The sequence below is a fragment of the Choloepus didactylus genome, chromosome 2, assembly GCF_015220235.1.
Source record: "Choloepus didactylus isolate mChoDid1 chromosome 2, mChoDid1.pri, whole genome shotgun sequence".
Taxonomy (NCBI): Eukaryota; Metazoa; Chordata; class Mammalia; order Pilosa; family Megalonychidae; genus Choloepus; species Choloepus didactylus.
This window is the reverse complement of record NC_051308.1, coordinates 221,421,709-221,436,815: the sequence shown is the minus strand read 5'-3', so window position 1 is coordinate 221,436,815 and position 15,107 is coordinate 221,421,709.

Sequence of the window (15,107 nt, the reverse complement as noted above, 5' to 3'; positions counted from 1 at the left end):
ATAGACTCATGCCCCGGCATATTATAATGAAGATACCTAATGCCAAAAAAAAGAGGGTTCTGAAAGCTGCCAGAGAGAAGCGACACATCATGAACAAGAGAGCCTCAAGGAGATTAAGCGCTGATTTCTCTTCAGAAACTATGGAGGCAGGAAGACACAGGGAAGATATATTTAAAACGCTGAAGGCAAAATACTGCCACCCGGGAATCTATATCTGGCAAAACTCTCTTTCCAAAATGAAGGAGGGATTAAGACATTTCCGGATAAAAGCCAAAGGAGTTTGCTACCACTAGACCAGCCCTACAAGTGATGCTAAAGACAGTTCTGCAGGATATAAGGAAAGGACATAGGCAGTAGATAGAAGCCACATGAAGAAATAAAGATCTCGGTAAGGGTAACGGCAGAGGTAAATATAATTGTCAGTACTATTGTATTTTGGGTTTGCAACTCCACTTTTTAATTCCTACAGGATCTAAAAGGCAAATGCACAGACTGTAATGAGAGATCAGTGGTTTGGGACTGATAATGTGTAAACGAAATTTGTGAGAAGAGCTATATAAAGGTGGGTGGGTGAGGGGTATAGGAACATAGTTTGTGTATACTATTGAAGTTAGGTTGGGATCAAAGCAAACAAGAGGGTTACAGCTCTGTGGTAACTACAAAGAAAAGGTCAGAGAATATGCAAGTTCATAGGGACAGAAATTAGAGTACCAGTTGCCACTGGCAGGGGACGGGGGAATGGGGAGTTAATACAAAATTGGTATAGATTTCTATTTGGGGAGATGGGAACGTTTTAGTAATGGAAAGTGGAGAGGGTAGTGCAATATTGTGAATGTGATTAATCTCATTAAATAGTATGCTTGGGAGTGGTTGAGATGGGAAAGTAATGTTGTATATATGTTCCCACAATTAAAAAAAAAAAAAAGATGAACTAAAGAGATGATGACGATTAAAAGCAATACTTAATCCTGAATGGAATCTTACCATGGAGGTCAAAAGGACATTATTGGAATATATGAAAACATTGGACTAGAGACAGTGAACTTTATATCATGTTAAATTTCTTGAACTTGATAACTGTGCTTAAGGTGGATCCGTAAGTGAATATCCTTGTTCTTAGGAAATGCACATGGAAATATTAAGTGTTCAAAGAGCACGAGTCATACAACCTATGCTCTAGTATTCAGAAAATGGATTGATAGATAGACCGATAGTTAGATGTGTTGATAGATTGATGGATAGATAGATAGAATGATACACAAAATGTAGAAAAATGTTAAAATTGGTAGATCTGGGTATCTGGGGGATGGGAGTATGTTGGAGTTCTCTGTATGGGTTTTATATTATTTTTGTAATTGTCCTGTACATTTCAAAATATTTAAAAATAAAAAGTTTAAAAGGAAAAAATCAGGGAATTAATCATCAAAGCTTGGGAAGGGATCCACTGAGACCCCCATGGTGTGCAGAGGAGAGCAACTGAGTCGTTCACAGGGAGGGAGGTTTATGAGTTCTTCTTCTGGGGATGGGGTAGGGAAGAGCTTCTTCGGTGGAGTAATGGAGGACTCTGGAAACAAATGCAATATTTGTTCAATTCTTGTCTCTTTGCCTAATACATAAATAACTACTGAGCACATACCATGTAAACTGTGCTGGATTATCTCATCTGGTTTTCACAGTAACCCAGTAGATAGGTGTTACAGTTATCCTCTTTTACAGGTAAGGAAACTGAGGAATGGATCATACTACCAAAGAGTGAAGTAAGGACTGGAATCCAGGAGTGCTCCCCAGAGGTCACCCTCACAATCACTGTGTCCTAAACCTCCTGGTTTTTATCTATCGAATGAATAAGCCACAATATAAAAATATAAGTACTTGCCAAGGATTAAGCACCAATTCTATGCTTAATCTGTTAATTAGTTTTTATCCTCACATATATGTTAAAAAGTAGGCACAACTGAATCTGAGAGCATAGGTTATCAGGGGAAGGCTTATTGTAAAGGTTCCTAGATTGTAAATTCTTACAGCAGTTACATGTGTTCCTGAGTTGTAAAGGCTATTTCTAAATTCTGAGATGCTGAGCTCTTTGTGTATAACCTGGTTGGTTCCTGGAACTTTGGGTATCTGTGTAACAACTGAGACTCAAAGCCACAGTCCAGCAGCTATGAATGTCAGCATTACCCCATACAGCAACTGTTAATGAGTCTGAAAAAGAGATCAGACTTCGATTAGAGATATGAACAAAATGGACTTGGTTAGAACTAAGGTATATCATACTAAAGGGTAAAGGACAACATTGATAGTGTTTTAAAACTTCAGCTTCTGTGTGAGACCAAAGGAAGAGATGTCTATTAGGGGCAAAATCTATATATTTTGTAGCACGCTATATAATTTAACTTGTATGGTGTGCCGGTTTGAATATATTGTGTCCCCCAAACCCATTATCTTTGATGTAATCTTGTGTGGGCAGATGTTATCAGTGTTGGTTAGATTGTAACTCTTTGAGTGTTTCTTTGGACTGTGCTCCACCCAGCTGTGGGTGATGACTCTGATTGAATAATTTCCATGGTGGTGTTGCTCCGCCCATTCAGGGTGGGTTTAAGTTGATCAGTGGAGCCATATAAATGAGCTGACATAACAGAAGGAACTCAGTGCAGCTGTGAGTGATGTTTTGAAGAGGAGCTACGGCCAAGAGGGACACTTTGAAGAAAGCACAGGAGCTGCAAATGAGAGACAGTTTGAAGCGGCTGTTGAAAGCGGACTCTTGCTCCAGAGAAGCTAAGAGAGGACAAAAACCCCAAGTGCAACTTAGAGTGACGTTTTTGAGGAACTGCAGCCTAGAGAGGAACGTCCTGGGAGAAAGCCATTTTGAAACCAGAACTTTGGAGCAGATGCCAGCCACGTGCCTTCCCAGCTAACAGAGGTTTTCCAGATACCATTGGCCATCCTTCAGTGAAGGTAGCCGATTGCTGATATGTTACCTTGGACACTTTGTGGCCTTAGGACTTATAAAAGCCAATCCGTTTCTGGTGTTTTGCATTCCAGCGGCATTAGCAAACTAGAACATATGGTCAGTTTATTCAAACACCATAGTTACATGAACTTTGAATAGACAGTGAAATCTGGTTGGTTGGTACAGGTTAGTGTGAAGCCCCGATACCAGAGTAATTTGGGCTGAGAATAAAAATGTATTTGCAAAGCCCCCTTGAGGGACTGGGGGAAATGTGGGAATATTAAACTTCCCCACCTAGGGAATTACTGATATTCTCACAAGCATTGGGGGCTACCAATTAGAAGGCCAAGCCCTTTTGAAGTTTGTTACTGCAAAGGAGAGGCTAAGGCTACATAAAATTGTGCCTAACAGTATTCATGATTTGCAATGGATGGAGGTGGCCTAAGGGTACATTGACTGAGGAAGAGAATGAACTGTGATGTGTGCATACAATGGAATATTGAGCAACTGGGAGAAGGAGTGAAGCTGTGAGACCCACAAGGAGGTGAATGGATCCTGTAGGCAGCATTTTGAGTAAACTATGCCAGAAACAAAAGCAAACATTATAATGTCTCACCAATATGGACTAACTACCATGTGTAAACTCAGAATTGAATCTTAGAGCACAGCTTATCAGGGGAACACTTATAGTAATGGTCCCTAGATTGTAAGCTCTTACAGCAGTCACATCTATTCCTTACTTGTAAGGGCTATCTCCAAATTCTGTGATGCTGATCCTTTTGTATATAACCTGATCGATCCCTGGAACTTTGGGTATCTGTGTGACACCTGAAACTCAGAGTCAGAGTTCAGCAGCTATGAATGTCAGTCAGTATTAGTGCATATAGCAACTGTTAAAAAAGCTGAAAAAGAGTCAAGACTTCAATTGGAGATATGAATGAAGCAGATCTGGTTAGGACTAGGGCAAATCAGGTCAAAGGGTAAAGGACGATACTGACTCTGTTTTAAAACTTCAACTTCCATGTGAGACCAAGGGAAAAGATGTTTATTTGGTGCAGGATCTATATTTTCTGTAGTACATTAAACAATTTAATTTGCACAGTTTGTTCAAACACCGTAATTACATGGAACTTTGAATAGGAAGTGAGATCTGGTAGGTTTGTACAGGTGTGCCAGTTTGAATGTATTATGTCCCCCCAAATGCCATTATCTTTGATGTAATCTTGTGTGGGCAGACCTATCAGTGTTAATTAGATTGTAATTCTTTGAGTGTTTTCATGGAGATACGCCCCACCCAACTGTGGGTGATGACTCTGATTGCATAATTTCCATGGGGGTGCTGGCCTGCCCATTCAGAGTGGGTCTGAATTAAATTACTGGAGCACTATATAAGATCAGACAGAAGGACTGAGCTTGCTACAGCCAAGAGGGACACTTTGAAGAAAGCACAGGAGCTGCAGAGACAGTTTGAAGATGGCCATAGAAAGCAGACTCTTGCTCCACAAAAGCTAAGAGAGGACAAATACCCCAAGTGCAACTAAGAGTGACATTTTTAAGGAACTGCAGCCTCGGGAGTAATGTCCTGGGAGAAAGCCATTTTGAAACCAGAACCTTGGAGCAGACACCAGCCACGTGCCTTCCCAGCTAACAGAGGCTTTCCAGACGCCATTGGCCATCCTCCAGTGAAGGTATCTGATTACTGATGTTCTACCTTGGACACTTTATGGCCTTAAGACTGTAACTGTGTAACCAAATAAACCCCCTTTAATAAAAGCCAATCCATCTCTGGTGTTTTGCATTCTGGCAACACTAGCAAACTAGAACAGATTTTGGTACCAGAGAAGTGGGGTGCTTTTGCTGCTGAGTTTGCAAATACCAAACATGTTGAAACAGCTTTTTAAATGGAGCTTGATAGAAAAGGCCTAAACTGCTTTGAAGAGACTGTTTGTGGAAACATGGACTCTAAAGATACTTCTGATGAGGCCTTCAGCAGAAATGATGAATGTGTTGTTGCGAACTGGAAGAAAGGCGATCCTTGTTTTAAAGTGGCAGAGAATTTGGCAAAATTGAGTCCTGGTGTCAGATGGAAGGAAGAATTTGAAAGCGACAACCTGGAATACTTAGCTGAGGAGATCTCCAGACTACGTGTGGAGGATGTACCCTGGCTTCTCCTTGCAGCTGATAGCACAATGCAAGCAGAGAGAGATAAACTTGGAACTGAACTCTTGGGTTCAAAGAAACCAGAAGCTGATGGCTTGGAAAATTATGGGCTTCTAGGGGGTAGAATCCCAGAAGCTACAGCCCAATGTGAGGATGTAACCAAACATGGAACCTAGCTGCCATTTCAGTACAAGCCAAGATTGGAAAAGGAGTTAAGCAGAAAGGATTTGTGGAAAGTCCTATTGTCCGACGGCTTTGGCCCCTGTGTACTTCATGTGAAGCCAACAGAATTTTTGCAAGATCTTTATAGACAGAGCCATTGCCAGTCTGAACTGGAGGAGACAGACAAGGAACAAACTGAAGGAAAAATTTCTTCAAAGACAGAGCCATGGAGGTTGAGGTCTGGAGTCAAGAGGTCTCAGGCTGGGAGAGCGGAGTGGCCCACACGCATGGAAAGGGTAAGTTTGCCCTGGAGGTCAAGGATGAGCCTTCCGCTTCTATGCTTAGAAAATGTTCTGCCACCCCAAGCCCCAAACAGGGTGGAGCACATTCCCTGGGAATTGGGGAGAGCCTGGCTGCCACCACACTGTTCTGAAAGGGTTGAGCATGTGCCCCAGAGATGGAAGGGAATCCGGGTGCTGCCCCAATGTTTGAGGAGTGTGGGGCCAAGAAGGTTGTCTCCCCAATGTGTGGATATGTTGGAGCACCCACCCCAGCATATGGAGAGGAAAGGACTGCCACAAAGGCCCTTAGGAAGGGTTAGACTCCCACTCTCTCAAGCCCCAAGGATGCAACATCATTCTGTAAATGACTCTCAGACTTTGAAATCTAATGGAGTTTGTCCTGTGGGTTTTAGGAAATGTTTTGGTCCTGTTAACCCTGTTTTCCTTTCACTTTCTCCTTATGGCAATGGGAATGTTTATCCTATGAATGTCTCTCCTTTGTATATTGGAAGCACATAACTTGTTCTAAGTTTATAGGTCCACATTCAGAGGGGAATTTTCCTTTAGGACAGACCATGCTTGTAACTGATTTTGATGGGATCTTGTATTTAACTATTGTTACTGAAATGATTTAAGTTTCTGTAATATTGTTGTGGGATGAATGTATTTTGTATGTGGAAAGATAATGTCATTTTGGGGTCCAAGGGGTGGAATGTGCCAGTTTGAATGTATTATGTCCCCCCAAATGCCATTATCTTTGATGTAATCTTGTGTGGGCAGACCTATCAGTGTTAATTAGATTGTAATTCTTTGAGTGCCGAGGGCTGGCCTAACCCTCAGCAGCGGTCAGGGTCCTGATGGGGGGCTGGAGTCGGTGAAAAAACAAGACAGACACCTTGTTGTGTCTGGGTATGAAGATGAAATCTCCGACCAAGCAGAGCATCAGAGCTTTATTTTTATAATTTTCTGTAACATACGCACTAGCATTTAGGCATACAGTACTAGAATAGTTTGGCTAAATTTCAGACATTATTTATTCTTACACAGTGATCAGTGGGTTTGCAGGGACAGATTCCTTGAAGCGCAGCAAGACAGTGTTTGGGCACAGGCATAGCAGGTCCTATTATTGAGTACCAAGCAATCTATAACTATTTTTTTTGTGTTCGTGTTTTAGAGTCTGTTAATATTACCTTTTTATTTCTTCTAGCTAACTCTTTCAGAGCTTGGGAAGGGGGATTTTGAGCAGAAAGGGTGACCTATTGTCTTCTGAGAAAGGAGCAGGCATTTTCACTGCGCTGAAGCTAATGCAGGGTAAGCTGCTGGCTCATTAAAGTAGCTAGGTGTGGGAGCATGTCACCACCACAGAGCCCAAAAGACACCAAGTGAGAAAGAGAGGCAGTATGAATATAAGAAACAGCATAAGAAACAGCATAAGAAACAAATTCCTTTTAGGCAGGAGTCATAGGTGCCACTCGACACTCCACCTTGCGGAACGGTCACCACGACATGTACTGAAGGCCCAGGGACCGTGCCACTAGGCTGACTGCCGGGTGCTGAGTTGGCTGCCCACATTTGAGTGTTTCCATGGAGATGTGCCCCGCCCAACTGTGGGTGATGACTCTGATTGCATAATTTCCATGGGGGTGTCGGCCCTGCCCATTCAGGGTGGGTCTGAATTAAATTGCTGGAGCACTATATAAGATCAGACAGAAGGAACAAGCTTGCTACAGCCAAGAAGGACACTTTGAAGAAAGCACAGGAGCTGCAGATGAGAGACAGTTGGAAGACAGCTGTTGAAAGCAGATTCTTGCTCCGGAGAAGCTAAGAGAGGACAAATACCCCAAGTGCAACTAAGAGTGACATTTATGAGGAACTGCAGCCTAGAGAGGAATGTCCTGGGAGAAAGCCATTTTGAAACCAGAGCTTTGGAGCAGACGCCAGCCACATGCCTTCCCAGCTAACAGAGGTTTTCCGGACGCCATTGGCCATCCTCCAGTGAAGGTACCCGAATACTGATGTGTTACCTTGGACACTTTATGGCCTTAAGACTGTAACTGTGTAGCCAAATAAGCCCCCTTTTTATAAAAAAGCCAATCCATCTCTGGTGTTTTGCATTCCGGCAACATTAGCAAACTAGAACAACAGTTTAGTGTGAAATACTGACACATCCCAAAGTAATTTAGGCTGAGAATAAAAATATATATGCAGGTCCCCCCTGAGGAGCTGAGGGGAAATGCGGAAGTGTTGGATTTCCTCACCTGGGTTGTTGCTGACGTTGTCACAAACATTGAGGATTGAAGGTTTGATATGCTAAGCCCTCTATCATGGAACTTGCCCTTATGAGGCTCGTTACTGCAAAGGAGAGGCTAAACCTGCTTATAATTGTGTCTAAGAGTCTCCCCTTGAGTGCCTCTTTGTTGCTCAGATGTGGCCCTCTCTCTCTAGCTAAGCCGACTCAGTGGATGAACTCACTGCCCTCCCCCATATGTGGGACTCAACTCCCAGGGGTGTAAATCTCCCTGGCAACACAGGATGTGACTCCCAGGAATGAACCTGGGCCTGGCATCACAGGATTGAGAGCACCTTCTTGACCAAAATGGTGAAGGAAAATGAAACAAAATAAAGTTTCAGTGGCTGAGTGATTTCAAATGGAGTCAAGAGGTCACTCTGGTGGACATTGTTATGCACTATATAGATATCCCTTTTTAGGTTTTAGTGTATTGGAGTAGCTAGAAGTAAATACCTGAAACTATCAAACTCCGACCCAGTAGCCTTGACTCTTGAAGAAGATTGTATAACTATGTAGCTTACAAGGGGTGATGGTGTGATTGTGAAGCTTTGTGGATCACGCTCTCTTTAGCCAATGTATGGATGAGTGAGTAGAAAAATGGGGACAAAAACTAAATGAAAAATAGGGTGGGATGGGGGGGATGATTTGGGTGTTCGTTTTTACTTTTATTTTTTCTTATTTTTATTCTTTCTGGTATAAGGAAAATGTTCAAAAATAGATTGGGGTGATGAATACACAACTATATGATGGTACTGTGAACAGTTGATTGTACACCATGGATGATTGTATGATATATGAATATATCTCAATAAAACTGAATTAAAAGAAAAGTTGGGCCTAAGAGTCTCTCCCTGAGTACCTCTTTGTTGCTCAGATGTGGCCCTCTCTCTCTAGCTAAGCCAACTCAGCAGGTGATCTCACTGACCTCCCCCTTATGTGGGACATGACTCCCAGGGGTGTAAATCTCCCTGGCAAACCAGATATGGCTCCCAGGGGTAAATCTGGACCCGGAATCGTAGGATTGAGAACATCTTCTTGACCAAAAGGGGGATGCGAAATAAAGCTTCGGTGGCTGAGAGATGTCAAATGGAGTCGAGAGGTCACTCTGGTGAACATTCTTATGCACTATATAGATTTCCCTTTTCAGGTTTTAGTGTATTGGAATAGCTAGAAGTCAATACCTGAAACTACCAAACTCCAACCCAGTAGCCTTGACTCTTAAAGATAACTGTATAACAATGTAGATTACAAGGGATAACAGTGTAATTGTGAAAACCTTGTGGATTGCACTCCCTTTATCCAGTATATGGATGGATGAGTAGAAAAATGGGGACAAAAACTAAATGAAAAAAAGGATGGGGTAAGGCCCCTGATGGAAGATGGCAGACTGGTGAGCTGTATGTTTTAGTTACTCCTCCAGGAAAGTAGGTAGAAAGCCAGGAACTGCGTGGACTGGACACCACAGAGCAATCTGACTTTGGGCATACTTCATACAACACTCATGAAAACGTGGAACTGCTGAGATCAGCGAAATCTGTAAGTTTTTGTGGCCAGGGGACCCGCGCCCCTCCCTGCCAGGCTCAGTCCCGGGGGAGGAGGGGCTGTCAGCTCCGGGAAGGAGAAGGGAGAACTGCAGTGGCAGCCCGTATCGGAAACTCATTCTACTGATTCAAACTCCAACCATAGATAGACTGAGACCAGACACCAGAGAATCTGATGTCCAGCAGAGAGGAGACAGGCATAGAAAAAAAACAACACGAAAAACTCCAAAATAAAAGCGGAGGATTTTTGGAGTTCTGGTGAACATAGAAAGGGGAAGGGCCCTGAGGCGCATATGCAAATCCCGAAGAAAAGCTGATCTCTCTGCCCTGTGGACCTTTCCTTAATGGCCCTGTTTGCTTTGTCTCTTAGCATTTCAATAACCCATTAGATCTCTGAGGAGGGCCCGTTTTTTTGTTTTTTGTTTTTTGTTTTTTGTTTTTTTTTTTAATCCTTTTTTCTTTTTCTAAAACAATTACTCTAAGAAGCCCAATACAGAAAGCTTCAAAGACTTGCCATTTGGGCAGGTCAAGTCAAGAGCAGAACTAGGAGAGCTCTGAGACAAAACGCAATAATCCAGTGGCTGAGAAAATTCACTAAACACCACAACTTCCCAAGAAAAGGGGGGTGTCCGCTCACAGCCATCATCCTGGTGGACAGGAAACACTCCTGCCCATCGCCAGCCCCATAGCCCAGAACTGCCCCAGACAACCCAGTGTGACGGAAGTGCTTCAAATAACAGGCACACACCACAAAACTGGGCGTGGACATTAGCCTTCCCTGCAACCTCAGCTGATTGTCCCAGAGTTGGGAAGGTAGAGCAGTGTGAATTAACAAAGCCCCATTCAGCCATCATTTCAGCAGACTGGGAGCCTCCCTACACAGCCCAGCAGCCCAGAACTGCCCTGGGGGTACAGCACTCACCTGTGACATAGCACAGTCATCCCTCAACAGAGGACCCGGGGTGCACGGCCTGGAAGAGAGGCCCACTTGCAAGTCTCAGGAGCCATACGCCAATACCAAGGACTTGTGGGTCAGTGGCAGAGACAAACTGTGGCAGGACTCAACTGAAGGATTAGACTATTGCAGCAGCTTTAAAACTCGAGGATCACCAGGGAGATTTGATTGTTAGAGCCACCCCCCCCTCCCTGACTGCCCAGAAACACGCCCCATATACAGGGCAGGCAATACCAACTACACACGCAAGCTTGGTACACCAATTGGACCCCACAAGACTCACTCCCCCACTCACCAAAAAGGCTAAGCAGGGGAGAACTGGCTTGTGGAGAACAGGTGGCTCGTGGACGCCACCTGCTGGTTAGTTAGAGAAAGTGTACTCCACGAAGCTGTAGATCTGATAAATTAGAGATAAGGACTTCAATAGGTCTACAAACCCTAAAAGAACCCTATCAAGTTCAGCAAATGCCACGAGGCCAAAAACAACAGAAAATTATAAAGCATATGAAAAAACCAGACGATATGGATAACCCAAGCCCAAGCACCCAAATCAAAAGACCAGAAGAGACACAGCACCTAGAGCAGCTACTCAAAGAACTAAAGATGAACAATGAGACCATAGTATGGGAGATAAAGGAAATCAAGAAGACCCTAGAAGAGCATAAAGAAGACATTGCAAGACTAAATAAAAAAATGGATGATCTTATGGAAATTAAAGAAACTGTTGACCAAATTAAAAAGATTCTGGACACTCATAGTACAAGACTAGAGGAAGTTGAACAACGAATCAGTGACCTCGAAGATGACAGAATGGAAAATGAAAGCATAAAAGAAAGAATGGGGAAAAAAATTGAAAAAATCGAAATGGACCTCAGGGATATGATAGATAATATGAAACGTCCAAATATAAGACTCATTGGTGTCCCAGAAGGGGAAGAAAAGGGTAAAGGTCTAGGAAGAGTATTCAAAGAAATTGTTGGGGAAAACTTCCCAAATCTTCTAAACAACATAAATACACAAATCATAAATGCTCAGCGAACTCCAAATAGAATAAATCCAAATAAACCCACTCCGAGACATATACTGATCACACTGTCAAACACAGAAGAGAAGGAGCAAGTTCTGAAAGCAGCAAGAGAAAAGCAATTCACCACATACAAAGGAAACAGCATAAGACTAAGTAGTGACTACTCAGCAGCCACCATGGAGGCAAGAAGGCAGTGGCACGATATATTTAAAATTCTGAGTGAGAAAAATTTCCAGCCAAGAATACTTTATCCAGCAAAGCTCTCCTTCAAATTTGAGGGAGAGCTTAAATTTTTCACAGACAAACAAATGCTGAGAGAATTTGCTAACAAGAGACCTGCCCTACTGGAGATACTCAAGGGAGCCCTACAGACAGAGAAACAAAGAAAGGACAGAGAGACTTGGAGAAAGGTTCAGTACTAAAGAGATTCGGTATGGGTACAATAAAGGATATTAATAGACAGAGGGGAAAAATATGACAAACATAAACCAAAGGATAAGATGGCTGATTCAAGAAATGCCTTCACGGTTATAACGTTGAATGTAAATGGATTAAACTCCCCAATTAAAAGATATAGATTCGGTGGAGACCCGAGACATCCCACAGCTAATAGCCGGACGACGCTGAGCGATCCTATTGGAAAAGGACGACATGAGCTATTGGGGACGACGGGGACAGGCTTCTGGCTGGGACCGCGACAACACTTCAACTGTTTACATAGATGGCAACTGCAAAAATAATGGAAGAGATGGTGCACGAGCAGGATTCGGAGTCTCCTGGGGACCTAACAATCCTCTAAATGTAAGTGAGAGGGTTTCTGGACGGCAGACAAACCAGAGAGCTGAACTGCAGGCAGCCCACAGAGCAATTGAACAAGCAAGGAGCCTCAACATGGATAAACTCACTATTAAAACTGATAGCAAGTTTGTCGTCAGAGGCATGACAGAATGGATTGATAACTGGAAAGAAAATGGATGGAAAACAGCCTCCGGAAGGGATGTTGTCAACAGAGCAGATTTTGAGAGGATTGATCAAGCTTCCCAAGGAATGGATATTCAGTGGAAGTATGTTCCTTCTCATTCCGGCATCAGAGGCAATGAAGACGCTGATAGACTGGCCACAGAAGGATCTAGAAAATAAGAACTTTCCTCATAGGAGTTACTGTCCTCTTGGAGAGCTGTATCTGCTGACACCCATTTCCAAAACCATCCTGCCATGAGCATCTCTATGTGTAGAACTTGTCTTCTCACCTTTACTTGTTTCTACCTTTTTCTGTTGCTGATAGTACCAACCTCTTTGTCAAGTACAGTGTAATAAAAGCAAACTTCCTGCTCAAAAAAAAAAAAAAAAAAAAAAAAAAAAAAAAAAAGATATAGATTCGCAGAATGGATCAAAAAAATGAACCATCAATATGTTGCGTACAAGAGACTCATCTTAGACACAGGGACACAAAGAAACTGAAAGTGAAAGGATGGAAAAAAATATTTCATGCAAGCTACAGCCAAAAGAAAGCAGGTGTAGCAATATTAATCTCAGATAAAATAGACTTCAAATGCAGGGATGTTTTGAGAGACAAAGAAGGCCACTACGTACTAATAAAAGGGGCAATTCAGAAAGAAGAAATAACAATCGTAAATGTCTATGCACCCAACCAAGGTGCCGCAAAATACATGAGAGAAACACTGGCAAAACTAAAGGAAGCAATTGAGGTTTCCACAATAATTGTGGGAGACTTCAACACATCACTCTCTCCTATAGATAGATCAACCAGACAGAAGACCAATAAGGAAACTGAAAACCTAAACAATCTGATAAATGAATTAGATTTAACAGACATATACAGGACATTACATCCCAAATCACCAGGATACACATACTTTTCTAGTGCTCATGGAACTTTCTCCAGAATAGATCATATGCTGGGACATAAAACAAGCCTCAATAAATTTAAAAAGATTGAAATTATTCAAAGCACATTCTCTGACCACAATGGAATACAATTAGAAGTCAATAACCATCAGAGACTTAGAAAATTCACAAATACCTGGAGGTTAAACAACACACTCCTAAACAATCAGTGGGTTAAAGAAGAAATAGCAAGAGAAATTGCTAAATATATAGAGACGAATGAAAATGAGAACACAACATACCAAAACCTATGGGATGCAGCAAAAGCAGTGCTAAGGGGGAAATTTATAGCACTAAACGCATATATTAAAAAGGAAGAAAGAGCCAAAATCAAAGAACTAATGGATCAACTGAAGAAGCTAGAAAATGAACAGCAAACCAATCCTAAACCAAGTACAAGAAAAGAAATAACAAGGATTAAAGCAGAAATAAATGACATAGAGAACAAAAAAACAATAGAGAGGATAAATATCACCAAAAGTTGGTTCTTTGAGAAGATCAACAAGATTGACAAGCCCCTAGCTAGACTGACAAAATCAAAAACAGAGAAGACCCATATAAACAAAATAATGAATGAAAAAGGTGACATAACTGCAGATCCTGAAGAAATTAAAAAAATTATAAGAGGATATTATGAACAACTGTATGGCAACAAACTGGATAATGTAGAGGAAATGGACAATTTCCTGGAAACATATGAACAACCTAGACTGACCAGAGAAGAAATAGAAGACCTCAACCAACCCATCACAAGCAAAGAGATCCAATTAGTCATCAAAAATCTTCCCACAAATAAATGCCCAGGGCCAGATGGCTTCACAGGGGAATTCTACCAAACTTTCCAGAAAGAACTGACACCAATCTTACTCAAACTCTTTCAAAACATTGAAGAAAATGGAACACTACCTAACTCATTTTATGAAGCTAACACCAATCTAATACCAAAACCAGGCAAAGATGTTACAAAAAAGGAAAACTACCGGCCAATCTCCCTAATGAATATAGATGCAAAAATCCTCAACAAAATACTTGCAAATCGAATCCAAAGACACATTAAAAAAATCATACACCATGACCAAGTGGGGTTTATTCCAGGCATGCAAGGATGGTTCAACACAAGAAAATCAATCAATGTATTACAACACATTAACAAGTCAAAAGGGAAAAATCAATTGATCATCTCAATAGATGCTGAAAAAGCATTTGACAAAATCCAACGTCCCTTTTTGATAAAAACACTTCAAAAGGTAGGAATTGAAGGAAACTTCCTCAACATGATAAAGAGCATATATGAAAAACCCACAGCCAGCATAGTACTCAATGGAGAGAGACTGAAAGCCTTCCCTCTAAGATCAGGAACAAGACAAGGATGCCCGCTATCACCACTGTTATTCAACATTGTGCTGGAAGTGCTAGCCAGGGCAATCCGGCAAGACAAAGAAATAAAAGGCATCCAAATTGGAAAAGAAGAAGTAAAACTGTCATTGTTTGCAGATGATATGATCTTATATCTAGAAAACCCTGAGAAATCGACGATACAGCTACTAGAGCTAATAAACAAATTTAGCAAAGTAGCGGGATTCAAGGTTAATGCACATAAGTCAGTAATGTTTCTATATGCTAGAAATGAACAAACTGAAGAGACACTTAAGAAAAAGATACCATTTTCAATAGCAACTAAAAAAATCAAGTACCTAGGAATCAACTTAACCAAAGATGTAAAAGACCTATACAAAGAAAGCTACATAACTCTACTAAAAGAAATAGAAGGGGACCTTAAAAGATGGAAAACTATTCCATGTTCATGGATAGGAAGACTAAATGTCATTAAGA